Source organism: Myzus persicae, unplaced genomic scaffold, assembly GCF_001856785.1.
Source record: "Myzus persicae strain clone G006 unplaced genomic scaffold, MPER_G0061.0, whole genome shotgun sequence".
Lineage (NCBI taxonomy): Eukaryota > Metazoa > Arthropoda > Insecta > Hemiptera > Aphididae > Myzus > Myzus persicae.
In genome coordinates this window covers 361,092-377,928 of record NW_019103025.1, presented here as the reverse complement: position 1 = coordinate 377,928, position 16,837 = coordinate 361,092, and the positions used below count along the sequence as shown (strand labels likewise).

At 34.1% G+C, this 16,837-nt stretch overlaps 1 protein-coding gene across 6 annotated transcripts in view; it reads right to left on the bottom strand.

Annotated features, from left to right (window-relative positions):
- The window catches only part of LOC111033585 (zinc finger protein squeeze-like), a 158,745-nt gene that overhangs the window by 30,872 nt on the left and 111,036 nt on the right, over positions 1-16,837 (bottom strand). The gene's annotated exons all lie outside the window — the stretch shown is intronic.

Genomic DNA, 16,837 nt, shown 5'->3' with positions numbered 1-16,837 from the left:
GTATAGAAAACATGAATAACTATATTATAATCAATGCGGTCGGAGAATTTATACAAACATAATATTATGAAATACAGCTCACCTTAGATTTCCTCTGGCGGAAGTCACGGTATAAGGCCACGTACTTATATTAATTTAAAATTAACATAATTAATTTACACATTTACCTGTTTACATTTTTGTTTGAATATGCATTATTAATATTTCTTTAAAATATATGGGAATATGCGTGTATTATTTGAATGTCTTAATTTTCATCGAACGGAAGAAACCTGTTGATTCGATCGAATTTTGCACGAAAGAATCGCGTATTGGATCGCGGACCCAGCGCAGTGGATTTATTGCCGTAAAAAAAGCAGATATCTTGGATAGCAGAAAAATAAAATTTACACTTAATTGTTAAATACTACATCTTACGTAGTAAAAGTAAATCCCAGTTAAAGCATTATTATTTAACATACTTACAACGCTGTATACTATACGAAGACCGAACAGAAATACTAAAAATATTTGTAAGAAATAGTTCTAAAAAAAAAAACAGTGTTTATACACAAAATGTGTCGCGTTGAGGAACCGTTATCCGATGGCTAGGAAAAAAAACCGTTAAGAGTCAACCCGGAAACGAAGATTTGTCTTGGGGGATTTTTATGCTTTTTGGGGTAAAAGAAAAAAAACGGTTTTTGTCCCCAAAAAGCATACGACGACGTTCCGTGTTTTTTCTCACTAGCATATTAGGGTGTCGTCTTTTTATAGAAATTACGTCCGTTGTTTGCCTGCCACGTCCAATACCTGTTGCGACGAATAGGAAAAAAACACACACACATATACACAATGCAAATCGGGTGCGTAAAAATTTGAATACACATAACACACACAATATATATATATATATATATGTATTGTATAGGTGTATAGGTACGTATAAAATCAACGGAAACGTGTCCGGTCTGAGGGGACGTTTTGGCGGGGTGACGGGGGGAGGATGGATAAAAATTGGGGAAAAAACACGTTCCCATGGGATGCGATATGCGTGTGCGAAACCGGTTACAGCAGCAGTGCAGCACACGGAAAAAAATCCATTATAATGGATATTGTTCGATTCATATTGTGTAAAAAGAAGGGAAAAAAATATATACTTTTTGGGAAAGAAGAGAAAACCGTTTTTTTTTTTTTAATAGCGAAAAAACGAATAAAATTGACGCGTGTTGCAATTCAGAAGCAGCCCCTATTTGCTAGATTATATACAATTTTTTTTGTTACGTTTATTATTTTTGACTCGTGCTCGGATGAGGCTCGTGCCTTTTTTTACAAACCTTTATGTACGGGGGTTAAAATGAAAAAAAATACACGTCTGGCAAGTTAATTTTGTTTTTGCCATGGGTTTTCTTTGAAACTTACATTGGTTGAATTGAGAAAAAAATTCTAACTTTGAAAAGAAAAATATATTCCTCTTGTTTTTGACGAATATTAATTAAATAGAAAATTAAACATTTTGTTTGACGGGATGTTCGACGGTATCTGAATAAAAAATCGATGTTTCCTTTTCATATACAATTTACAAAAAACTAAGACAGCCAATGTAAAAATAACTCTTAGAGCAAACCTTAGTGAGTTCTGGGAAATGTATTGAATTTCAACATGATTGATATCGTATATATTGTACAACAATATTGAGGTATATTTAACTCAGGGAAGTGAATTAAAAAGCAAAATAAAATTCTACCCAATAAAAAAAAAACGTAGGACATTATATTATAATATTATTTGCATCTAAATCTGTTGCAAAACCTTTTTTTCGGAATACTCAAATGAATAAATATAAAAAATGTATATTATATAAATACTGTGAATTGCACATACATGTTTATAAGGACGAAAAAAAAAACTATGTTTAAAATTTAAATACGGTATAAAAGTTAGCTCGTTGTCGGCAGAATTATAAATATGTAATTCGTGTTAAAGTAATGATATGTATAGTTTAAATTTGTATCGAGAGTATAATGTAAAAGTACCAATCGTTACACAGAAGTACCTATGCGTTCACGTAATTACGTGTATTAAACTCATAAATATTGTTTGTATATTTTATTTGTCGATTAGCATTCCTTGGGAACCAGCAGCGAAAGCTTTTTCATAGGTTGTAGGTACCTCCTATACACTGGAAGCGAATCGGTTGGGGGTGGGAGATAAAATTAATCACGACACGAATTTTGCAGCTGTACGAAATAAGTGTTTTAAAATAATTTAATATTTAATCAGTTATATTGCAACGTTCAATGTAAGAAAAAAAAAATGTTTAAATTAGACGAAAAATGAGATTTGTAATTATTTATTTATTTTTTATTGATCTTAAGGATCAGCGCCGACCATGCCCATTAGCCCATTTTGTAATTATTGTTTATTATACAAATTATATTATAATATCATAGGCGTGCGTTTTGGATTTAAGAAGCTTCTGTAGGCACTTCCTTCAAAAACGATTGGCCACAGTTTAGCTGCAGCGTTTAAAGGTCAAAAGTTCCGACAATAAGGCAGTGGACGTATAATACCCCTGGACTTCACACTGCATAGTACATCACATTATATTATAGAAGGTAATAGCAATAAAATAGTTTACCGAAAGTGACAGTACACAGTCATCGTCACATTATTATTATTATTGTATGTAAGTTTTGAACGAGTTCGAACCGAATCCTTCTGGAGCCGGTCACCGATAGACGGACATAATATTTATGTCTTAAGGTGGCGGAAATACGGATAATATTTTGTACTGTTCTGTAGTATTATTTCGTCATGTAGGGCGTTTCAAAGACGATTTTTTGCCTTTTTTCGGCGTTTTGTTTATTGTTGTGTCCGCCCGCAAAAGCATTTACACACGCGGACAATGGTCGAACGACAGGGCACCTAAAATCGACACCACCGGGTATAATGTTATATAGTTTATTTCAATTCGTAACATTTTATTTATATGGGTACGACTTATGTACTGCACGTGCAGTATATACCTACCAACCGTTATACCTATATTATATATGTATATATACATCGGTGGTCAGTGTACAATATAATAATATAATAATATGTGTCGCGCAGTGTATTATTATGTGTATTATTTGGTTCGCAGCAGCAAACGATATAATGTTGTATAATATGTTATTATCATGTTGTTTGTTCGCGATTTATTTATTATTTCCCGCTCGTTAGTCGCGAATAATGCCCGGCTATCCACATCCGAATCGTATATCGTTTAGCGCGCATTATGCGGCCATTGTGTTCGGTTTTTAAGACCGAAAATCGCCTTAAGGGCATCGGAGCAATAGTAGTACTGTACATAATATAATACGTGTGTTTAATAATGTGACGAATAAAAATCAAACAGAGAAAACGAATGGGTCTCTCCGTCGACTTGCTAGTTACTAAATCGAGTGTAAAATCGGACGCAATTTTGCACTCGTTTCTGTGCTAACAGGCTTATCAAATTTAAAAAGCTTATTATATATTTCCATCGGATTCCTCGCCTCGAGGCTTATTGTGGATTAACCGGGGACCGTTTAAGTCCTCGGGGGGTTTTTTTTTTGACAACCTGGTTGCATGGTTATGGGTCGACGCGGACGTTTTTCGACTGAAAATTATTATTCTTAATAATATATTATGCAGCGTGCTCGTAGATAGTATACGAAGAAAATTGTTCAATTTATAGGTAAGCTATATTATTCAGTTGAAAGAAAAGAGATCGGGTTTTTCTTTTCGGAACGTTCAATGATTTTAGTTACATTTTTTGTTCGCATAATATAATAATACTATAGGTACCTATATCATATTATATTATCGAAAAATCACGATCAAACAATAAATGATTCTGTTTCACATGCGCTTATACATTGTTTTTGCCCGATTCATTCTTTTCGCCGAGCATTCTATTATGCGTATGTATTTTTATTATTTTTTTTTTTTAATGCGTTAAGCATTTTCCACTTTATTTCAATATATAAAATATAATAATATGTTTGTACGTTATTTATTTAAATTTTTTTTCCATTGTGCTACTTCGTGAAATGCAATGTACATATATCACTGCTGCGCGTCTGGCTATATAAGTACGCTGTATATAATATATGTTATATGCTATAAATGCTATTGCTATATGTATAGTTACCACGAAATATAATATAATATTATGAAGTATTGGGGACGAACGAACAACGACGATCGAACCACCGACGAAACGTCGCATTAAAATGTTGCCAAGGTATTTATACATACATATAGTTTAAATTTTTACACATAATATCAATAATGACGGTCTTTGTTTTAGCCGCGATGAATTTCTTCGAGACCTGCAGATCCATAATTAAACGCGAATACACGTATATGTTTTAAATGTGAACAAAAAAAAAAAAAAATGATAAAAAATTGTCTTTCTTTTCTACGGTTTACTATCGAAAATCCAACGGTGGTTTTGTAAATAGGGCATAATATTGTTGTTAAACATACCGTATACCCCTGGTGTTATAAATTATATTAGTCAGCAGTATTATAATATAATACTCGCGCAAAAAATCGACTCTCAGCAAAATTTGAGAACCAACACATATTATTGTGTCGTACACACGTTTGGGATATATATATATACTTACATAATGATTGTATAGTAGGTATATTAGTTTCGAATTGTATATTAATAATGACGCACGTCCTACAGTGGCATATATTGAAATCGTAATATTCTGTTTGATACTTTTTGATATTCATAAAATATTATACGGTACCATTTTTTGTTCTTCTTTCTTATCATCATCTCTGAACCGTAAAATAATGTATAATGTAAATAGTACCTCCATATTATATCAATTACCTATACATTTTAATATAGAGTCAGAATAATTGAAAATAAATAGTTTTTCGTGTAATGTACATAGTGTGTTAGACACTTGAAGCAGACTGCTGTTGAAACTCATAAGCTACAATATTATAATAGTTACCTATTTCTATATCATATTGATAATTTCTCGCGTGCCTAAAAAACTATAAAAACCCAGAAACGACTACTGAAACGCGTAACCACATCACTTATTTATTTAGCATATTTACGATACAAATACTAAAACATTTATAGAAATCACATGTGGTGCACCACCAGAATCGGTTGCGTGCGACGAATATAATAATATATTATTTTTTATGAACATTGGGTGTATTATATAACGCTTACACACTATACTTATTTATATAATATTATATTTACATGGAGTTGAGTTCTGATAAAACCGTCCAACTTATTCGATTAAGCCCGGCCTCATACAATAGCATCACAAATGTAACCTCTTCACATAAAAGGTAAATCACAAGGTAAATTTCTACTTAAAACATCGAGATCGGTCGGAAAATGTTGTGTAAAGTATATTTTGATTTTTGTAAAAATTAGAGCAAAATAATTAATGAACGACTTTCAAAATTCAATAACTTTGAACCGATTATTATATAATATTATTAATAATGATAAACATAATGATATGGTCAGAATAAAAAAATCATGTTTGAGTAGATACCTACTCCGCAGTTATACATCAAGACGTATTATAATTCTTTGGGTACCTATAGCTGAGCCCATACATTAATAATATACTCTAAACATAATACAAATACGCACAGTGAGCAACAACTTTAAAAATAAAAATAAATGTATACTTAGACGGTTTGACTAGCCTCTGGCCACCTTGAAATTTCAGACATAATCATCATTATTTACTATAAATACGTTTATTTTTAGTACCTATGTTATTGCGAGATATTGGCTCGAGAAGAGTCGAGGAAGTTTAAAATATTGAAATTAACAAGCAAAATATTTAATAGTATGTATTTATGCGCTACGGGGCTACCACCTGCTTACTAGAAAACATAGGTCGAACGATCTTAGTGTTTAATTCTCGGCACTCCTACAGTCTAGGTCAGCGGTTTTTTAACTTTTAGTGATCTCCTCGAACCCCTGATGGAAGACTTTTAGAAATCAAAGACAATTTTTTTTTTAAATACTTTTTTTTCTACATAAAATCTCTTCTCGTCATACTCAATATTTTGATTTTTAATACATATTTTATAATACGAATCACATTAGTTGGTAGGTACATCAATACGTTTATAATTTTTTTATCACACATACATGAAATGATGTTTCACAAAAATGTAATATTTTATTTTTAGATAGAGTCGCCGCGGACCCGTCGAGGGCCGCGACCACAGTTTATGAACCGCTGGTCTAAGTACCGTGTATAGTACATGACGTAGATCGCGGCTTTCTCGCATCAAAACTACACAGTTCTCAAAATTGATAGTTGATCATTGCGATCTCTGACGTCAGGCGAATTTTACCAAGAAGAATTATATTAATCGTACCGATACACATATTCTTTGCGTATAAATTGTATCGATCCTTGGCTTGAATATTCTAAATTCGACGCCGCAAGCGATTATTTTACCACGCCGCTTCATCTCTTCAAATTTAATGTTCAAACCCGTGATCCGAGGTATTTCTGCACCCTACTCGATAGTTCAATAATGTTTTCCGTGCCGATAATAACCAATACATATGGTCTACGTATTGAACAGCTGCAATTGTGTTGTACACGTACTGTACTGTTGCAGTAATCACCGTCTATGATATATTATGTGAGCGCTCTGTAGGTGTACACTGTACATACCTATATATTATAAATGTTTGGCGTTATATATGTATAGGTATCTACTTATAACTAACTAAAGACCACTTTATAGTTTATTATAATAATCATACACTTAGGCATGCAGCCATATTGGCATGGTCGCAATTTGCGTCAATTTTTGGAGGGGGTGTAGATTTATGACAACCAAAAGTAATCCGCGGGGCCGGCTTTGCTCCCATACCTTCCTCCTAATAATATACTTTATGGCTTACAAAACACTTTAAACATAAATATAACTTGTTTATATTACCAACGTATCACGTATAATTGGTGATCTGTGGACCACTGCGAATCGATCAGCATTTTAGAACAACGCTGCAGTAAAATTGTCTTTGTAGTAAACATTAATATTATGTATAGATTTTAACAAAATATTTTACGCATAACTATAGGATTAAATGTGTTACCATTCAGTTTATAATTGACCTTGTAATAATTGATTTGAAGTGATGACATTGTATTTATTGGAATCTATATTGTGCATAGTCTAACGAATTTTAGAAAAGCAAACTCTCGTCTGAAATTTCCAATATTAGTACATATAGGCCCCGATTACAGTGGGTGAATTGACTCCCAACTCGGTGTTACCAACTCGTCCAATGTATAATGGGCCTAGTGGCTATAGCAGAAGTTGCCACTTAGCGAACGATCTAGTTTAATTATAGGTACCTCAAGTCAATCAAACTTGTTGCTATGTGCTCACTCGCGCGCCGCCGCCGGCAAGCAGCGAGTAAATTTTACCAATTTAATCGATGCCATCGATGCGGCTAATATACTATCATGATAAACATAACATTACTATATGTTATATTGATATGATATACATATGTTATAAAATTGTACCCATTACGAGAACGGAAATAATTTAGAACACAACATTCATTTCAGCTATATATACAGACATAGGTAGGTGTACATCTTAATGTATAAAATATTATACTAGACAACTTATACTGCGGTGGCTCTCGGAAAGCAACGTTCGAAAGAATGTTTATCTAATGAAAAAAAAATATTGGGGTCGTTAAAATGAAATATCTCGAGGGGTGAGTTTATTAAAATACTGCCTAATGACGTCCAACAGCATCGCTCTGTATAATATGCATATTATGCGATATCACCGCCGCCTCTCCGCCTCCGCCTCCGACAGCGACTATTATTTGCCAATTAAAGCAGATAAAAGTACATTATAAAACGCCATTATTACTATTACACACACACACACACGCGAAATTGATTTATTTGCCTGAGAGCAAGTGCTCGGCGATTGAACATCGTCAGATATCGGCGGCGGTGGGCCGTCGATCGTGACGTCGCCGTAGCCGCGTTAAAATATGACCGTTTTGTCGCCCGAGGGCCGGGGCGGACGCGAACGTGTTCCGCTGTTTGATTTGTGTCTTCATCCGCGTGTGCTGCGTGTAGGTACCTACCTATATACACGGAGTATGCATATATATATTGTTATAATAATACACGCAGCCGAATATTATGTGTGTAATATTAGGAGGAGAGGAAAAATCGAACTGGCAAACACCGTGCCGTCGATATTATTGTATTATTATTATTATACCCGAATCGGTTAACTGTGTAATATATTACGCGTATTGGTTATAGGTTATAGGTGTATATATATCGGAGGTATATTATGTACACGCATCATAATAGTTATTATAACGACGACGACGACGACGACGACGACGACGACGCGCGCCGCAGCCGAGAGGAGAAAAAAAAACAAGTCGGACTATTATAACATAATATATACACATATTATTATATGCACATGAAACGAGTTTTAATTTCGATAATATATTATTATAAAATTATTGCGCGTGCGTGCGTGCGTGTTTATCGACCAAACTTAAGCGATTCGGAATTCAGATCTGTATATATATATTATATACAGTGTACTGCGGAGTGCGTCTACCTATATATCCTACTAAACACATTATACTTTTATGTACACATTATAATATTATTTAAAACATTTTTTCTTACCGGTAAAATAATAATAAATAGGTCCTATATATTATCGAGTTCGGTTCTAGAGGTGGTCGATAACGCGGTGTTTATAAAATCATTATCGTATCATTTGTCATAATATATTTTGTCATGTATATATTCGAATTCGCTTGCATGATATTCTTTAATAATATAATCAAAGGTATAGTATTGTAGGAGAGGTTTTTTTTTATAAAGATATTAAACAATCTGCGCATATTCATTAAAATAATATCAGAATTTAATGAGTTTCTTACAATCAAAATGAATCGGTTACGATTATTATTATTGTATAGATTTGTTAATATTATTGAATTTTTTTTTTTTTTGAGTTGAGTGTATCAATTATAAAAATAAACTTCGAAATTAAGACAAATAATATTAATTTAAACAAGAAGTAGGTATCACGTTCATAAAACATATTTTTTCACCCGTAAAAATGAATGTCGGGCAATATTTCAACATTTTAAGCGCATCGAAAGATTTGTGAAGCTTTACGTCATAATATAAAAATATAATGTTTTGCTCATTTCGACAATCGACACCCGACACGTAATGTCTTTATAATAAATGATACAATATAATGAATAATCACATAATTTAATATGTGAAGTAATATTGTATACGAGTGGTGCGCAGTGTTTGATAAAATATAATAACGCATGTTATCAAACTCGAAAAAAGCACTCCGCCGAAAAGGTAACCTGCAAAGTGGTCGAAATATACTTCCACGGCTATATCCACTGCATTACCTATTATCACATTGCCGCATGAAATTGGCAATATAATTATTTGCAACCGCAGTCGTTCGAACGGAGAGAATAATAACAATAATATAATCAGACTGCGTGACGATTATAAAAATCGGAGATTTGAATTTGAATAAACGCGTGTCATCGTGTCTTCGATTGCTGCAAGCCTTGTCGGTCCGGTTCGATCGTGTCGCCATCAAACTGCGGCGAAGGGGATTACGCCGAACACAATGCAAATGCGCTGTACCCATTATGTTATACTATAATATGATATTATTGCTATGTGTGTTATAATGTTACATATATAAAACGTACGTTTGTCGTCTGTGCAACGTACGCTGCCACGAAGTCTCTATGCATTGGTTCGTGTTGAACACCGAGCAGACAGTAATATTATAATAATTTCGAATGCATTTACGAAACGAGTATAATAACTCCAGAGTTGTTGGTCAGTATGCTTCTGGGCTCTGACCTATTATTGTTAAGCCGATGCTTTGAGTTTGGCGCAGTGGTGCCTATGCCCCATACAGTATATATTATTATACCGATAAATGTATCGTTTAAAATAACAATTTTCTGGTCGATAACGTCCAATGTGGGACTCGTCGACCAGAAAGAAGGAATCAATGAAAACAAACAAAGAACGCGGGAGATATAATATTATAGATGTATAGTATATATAATATGATATATATTTTTTTTTATACGATTCATTCATTGCATATTAATCAACTCATTTATAAGTGCAATATTTATAGAGGGGATAACGACTTGTCCGTCGGATTGACATCAAACATCGTATATTATATAGATAGGCAGGTGGTAGGTACAAATCATGACTATTACTACCGATATAGTAAAACTGATCAGTGACCTTGGTACAAGCTTTTGAAATGGTCTGTAAACCTCTTAACCTCTTTGGTTTTTACTACGCGTCCCGGGCGTCCGACTCGACTCCTGAAAACTTACAACCGGCCCAAATCGCGTTAACACAATATTATTTTTACTCCACCGTGGATTTGTAGGGTCATCGGACCCACGCACAACCATCGGGTAAACAATGATCTCGTCGTGCCTATATATAGGTATATCATACACGCACGGCACATGCGCGTGTGTTAAAAAAGTTTCGTCGGTTCGTTAAGAGAAAAATACGGTTTCCCCGGCAGTCATTGACAGACGAGAGTTATCCGTCGGTTGATCAACAACAGATGTTGTGGTGGCGATGGAGACTATCTCGCCGCCGCCGCCGCCGCCACCACCGCTGCAGCGTGTGCAGTCATTACCCTTAAGAAATCCGTACGGGTTTTAATGGGGTTTTTGCGCCCGCGCGTGCATATGCACATCGTATTATAATACTTTTAAACATATATATGCGTACACATTATAATACCCGAGTCCCACGTGACGGGTTTTTGGGGGAACGGGTGGAACCGTGGAAGAATGTGTGTGATGACGTGACGCGCTGAGAGACGACTGCGGAGACCCGCCGCCGCAGTTTGTGCAGTCTTCTATACGAGCAGATATACGAGAGAGACCCGAAAAACGCAAACCTATTGAATTTCACGTATGTGTGGCCTACTGAATTTTTTTTTAAAAACGCGATACGCTCATGCAAGACAAGTATCGGGTTTCTTGGTGTGTATTTATTATTCATATGTATATATATAGCCATATATAGGTGTGATGGTATATACGCCATTACAATAACCGGCACGGCCACGGGCTGAACACTGCAGTCCAACTGCAATAATAATTATCGACATTGTGTACGAGTATAAAGTGCATGGGATAATGTAAACAGGAATATATCTTATTAGATATTATTTGATATATTATTAAGAAAAACGATATTGAAGATGGTGACGTTATCATATTATTATATCGACGCGTTCGAAAGTGCACCAGGGGTAGTCATCATATAATGTAGTTGTAATTGCGCTGATTCAATTGTACGCGAGTGGTGGATATTCGTGAAAAAAAATTCCACATATTTGAAATTTTGAATTCGTTCGATTACACAACAATGGCTTTGTGAAAATTCTTCTTCTACCAGATAGGTATAGTACTTACATGAGCCCCATCGAGATTATTTATTTGACATTATTTTCGTTGGACGTCACGCGCTCCAGTCACAACTTCACAACTAACCGTGTATGACCGGGTTGGTACCTAACCCACACACGGTATAATATACCTTTACCAGAGCGAGCGGACGGTGGTCGGTCGACGGGGCGTCGATTGAAGAACAAAAAAAAAATTCACAGGTAGGTTATAAATCGTTTATGGCGCAGTCGTATTTTTGACCGCCGTGTACACGACTGGGTAGGTACAGTACTGTGTGCACACAGTAGAGTAGGGTCGCAATTCGCTGTATTGTCACTTCCGATCGGCTCTCGACGGGGGGCGGTTACGCTTCCGGTTATCGATTTTATTTTTTTTATTTTTAATATTCTTTTATATTATACACAGCCCGGACCGGCACACACGCGTGTATAATGGCGATAAACATAATAATAGACAAACGGCCGGACACGTATATAACAGTGGTGCGCGAGAGGAATCTGGAAATTATATTCGTTTTTTTTTTTTATTTTCCTCGTCCGCGTTGTCCGTCGCCGTCGTCTTCTTCCACCTATCACGCGGTGGACCTTGGACGCTAAATCGCTCGGCCACGGTTTAACGCGATCGCGCTGTGTACACGTCCGTCCAGCCGTGTCCAATTGGCCAGATGACCGCCGCCGCCTGCACAGTGTAGCTGTGTAGTATGCCGCTCGGCGGCGGTCTTCCGGCCCCGGGGAAATGTGTGACCGGCAAGAATGATGCGTATTTTTGGCAAACGATATTGAAGGAAAATGAATAAAAAAACATCTCATATTATTTTACACATTTTTATATGCACCAAGCGCATAATAATCATAGTAATAATAATATGAGAAAATAGCAAAACCGTAATAGAAAATTATCATAGTATAATATCACGCGCATCATGCAGCGCGTCCGATAAGTATATATACTTTATGTTGCTAATGTACTATTATTATTATTATCATTCAATACCACAGCTATTGACGTATTCGGTCTTAGCACATGCTATAGTCCCTTCGTTTTTTACGAAAAACTATATTTCGATTATATTATTACATATCGAGCTATTCTTCGTTTCGTAGGTATATACCTACTTGGAAAACACGCGCTTTTCTTTCGTTACATCATTTACCTACATCATATTGTTACATTATATTTTTCATAATAAATTATTATAGGTAGGCACTTACATAATATTATTATCATATCGTATTATTTGTGTGCAAAAACACGTGCCCATATAACGGTAACGGGCAACTGCAAAATTCACCCACGTCCAACCTCGCAATAGTTATTATTGTATACAAAATGAACGCCGATTTTTCTTTTACCATCAAACTGCGCAGCTGCTCCTATTATAGCAGATTATACTCAAGCAATTCGAAATAGACGCGAAGGAGACAATATATTATAATGCATAGGTATTAGGTATAGTAAATATATTATTATATCGCATGCTACTGCGGATACCTAATACTCGGGTGGTAACCGAGGGGTCCAAAAGTCCAAATTTATGATTTTATTGTCAAGTTAAAAATACAAAATATTATTTAGTTTAAATTTTAAATAAATGTAGGTATACATGTACAGTATATTTAATTTTCTTTTACATCATTATATTCGTTCATATTTTGATTATTATTTCTTTTATCTATACCATTTAACAAAATATATTATTATTCCATATAAACATTTTAAGGAAAAATATGAAAAGTCAAAATACAAAGTCCTGAAAAATTCAATAGGTAGATATATCAAAATCAAATCAATATTTTAATTTTGTGAATTGAATAATTTGTGTTATTTTAGGTACTTATAAAGTTATGTAAGTTAATGTAATGCGTACATTTTTTCAACTCATATTGAGTATACTTTTAAATGAAAAATAAGAATAATAATTATATTTTTAAGTCTGCTCCAGAACAAAAAAAATCATCTTCCAAGAAAATTTCAAATAATTAATGAGTTTGAAGTTAAAACAGTTTATATTCTACTGACAATATTTTTTTTAACCAATAATTAATAATAAACCATCATTTTTATTATTTTCGTCTTTCAGAATAATTTATTCATTATTATGCTCAAAACAAAAATTAAAATACGCCGGAAGTCAAAGTTTTATTTTAAAGTTTTTTCCTTTAAAAAAAAAGCAATGCATATAAGAGCAGCAGCGTTTATTTAGTTAAATGAATATGACTACTTTATTAATGCAAATTTTTGTTTGCTTAAAGACCGTTCAAGGATTATACAGAAAAGTTCATAGTCAATATTCATAATCACTTTTAATAACAACTATCAGCTTATAAATCAATATTAGATTGTTTTAAATGTATACTAATATTTATTTGTGTTTAATGACAAACAAAATGTTTGTTTTCACGTTTAAATATTAAAATTCACAAGAGCTATTTAAAATTAATGTAGGTACCTACCTGTATTATTTATACCTAATTTATACTCTTGGACACTTTTGCAGTTAAATAATGTTAATTATTAGGGTAACAGTTTATTGTTTACACAATTACATATGATAAAAAGGTTACAAAATAACTGTGTATCAGAATAATAAATTCAGAAATGATTCACATAATGATGCCTATGCTTTTTGATTCGCTCATTCGCAGTAGGATCAGTCATTATATTATATAGGATAAATCATAAATGATAATATTATCTTATCGTCGTAAAAAAATAAAAAGGCACTACATACTTTATGGATTCATTATCAAGCAATAAGTACATAAATGTAAATTTATCTAAAAATAGAGAAACAAATTGTGTTCCTTACCTAACCTACATTCTATTCTACAAACTTTAAGTGTTGGATCTTTCATTGCAGGATGATCTCATTCATCATATAAATAAAACAAAATTACAAATTGTATTGGTGCCTACTCTATATGTTAAATGTAGTTATTTTTCCACGAATCACCAAAATATGTAAATATTAAAATAAATAATTAAAAATAATAATGGGATTATTATTAGGTGCCCATCTATTTTCTTTCTGCTCTTTTAAGATTATTAAATTGTATCTGAAATGAAGAAGACCTAAGCTTTTCATTTAAATATTTTTATGTGATCTAAAATGTGTTTTCATTGAATTTCAATATACCAGGTAAAATGTGAAAATTATTCATCATTAAATATAGTTGAAAAGTAATTAAAAACATTTTAAAAACATATTGAAAATATTATTTTTCTTGATGTTTCTCTTATTTTATACGACTTAATAGTAAGACAATGTTTTCGAGATTCTACTAGAATAGAATATGTTAAAATAAGTTCAGTACACTAAGATTTGAAACAAAAATGTTTTAAAGGACGGGCTATTTATAAGCCATTAGTAATAAGGACATAATGCTGTAACGCACATTACGTACATGTTATCAATATAAAGTACGATATACATACGTTGTGAGCCGTTTGATTTTTTAGAAATATTATAGGTGGCTCACTGTCTAAAAAGCTTGAAGACCCCAGTCGTAAACGATTTCGGAGCTGAAAATGAAAATTGCTTTCGATTTTGATTCTCGCGGATTTTATCTCGACAGCCAATACATTTTTTTTAATAATAATCGCACGGGAGCATAAAAAAGCAGTCTAGTTATCGGAGTATACCGTGCCTCTCTGTTCTCACAGGTCTTATTAGTTATTACACATACACACACACACACATACACACACACCACACACAGACAAACATACTAACACACACACATACACACACACACCACGCGCGATAGGTCGGGGGGCATCTGTTTTGTCCGAGTGCCGCCCGATGTCGACGACGACGACGACGACGTATACCCATACACACGCCCGTCATCGTATATGTAGGTAAGTATATAGTATAATATAAATACGTACGGTATAGGTATATATATATATATATATATGATATGCACTAGGTATATACACTTGTCTGGCATAATATATATTTTTGCGCAATCTCTCCCCCGGTGCGGGATAAAATGAGAATAAAAAAAAAATAAAATAATAGTATAAAATAAAGAAAGACCGTCGTCTCTTATTCCCCGCAATCGTGTGTCTGAAGGAACCACCTGTTTCGATCGGCTGCGGCGGCGGTGAGGCAGGCAGTAGACGAGTAGTGGCCAGACGGTCCGTGTGGTGGAAAAACGCGCACAATATATAATAATAATAATAATAATAATAATAATAATAACAACGAGCGCGGGGGAGAGAAGAAACCGCCGAGATGTCCGTGGGAACTTAGGGTCATGTGTACAGTCATATTATTGCGTATTCCTATACACCACCACCGCCGCTACCACCTATACACCACCCCACAGCCGTTGCCGCCGCCGCCGCCCAGGCTATTATTCCGGAAAAAATAATTAAATATTTCGTGTACCTATACGGGGGCGGACGGGTCACCTGTTAAAAAAAAAAAAATCTCTATTTATTTGATATCCTCCCCCTCCCCCGTCGGTAATGAGGCGGAAAATCACGGTGCGCTGCATACTGCAGAGGACCCGAGTGCACTACGAATTCCGGTGGAACGCGACGGTATTATAATATTATAATATAATATATATAATAACAATGTATAACATCGTGTATATATATATTTGGAATCTAAAAGTACCTACCCACACAGTCCGGGTGAGTCGGACGACATATTTCGTGAGTATTTGTGATCGTCGTAAGTACGCGTATCCACCTTAAATGTTTCGTTACGCGTACTTATACAGAATGCATTATATGGGTCCCCATTGTACCGTTTGTACGTTTTAAATGATATATCTGCTATATTAATTTACTTCAGTTTTTATTTTACAGCCAGGAAAATTTGAAATAATTATTTTTTTAAGTGTAGTACGCTATAGGTATAGGTACATAATATGTTTTTCGTAAATATCACAAAAGCTAAATATTATTATGATATTTATTTTATTTCTCGTTGGCTTACTATGCATGCATAAACACTTAACGTTCTTTTGAAGGGGGTTTATTTTTTTATTTCAATTCAACGTTTTAATGATCATTTAGGGTTTATTAATTTAAAACAAATTACGAATTAGGTAGGTACCTTTGAAGAAAGCCTTGTTAAAAGTGTTTGCTGCAGCTCTCGCAGCATTCTGTGTGGGCGTCAAAGCAATTATACATAAAAGTTGTCCGCGGATCAGCGATTCCCGCTTGCTTCGCTCACCCATTCTACACTTTAAAGTGGCACATTAATATTGTGTTAAATTCAAACACGTTAATAATTGCATTTTTTTTTTTTAATAAAACGATTTTATGTCGAAGTCTGTCGAG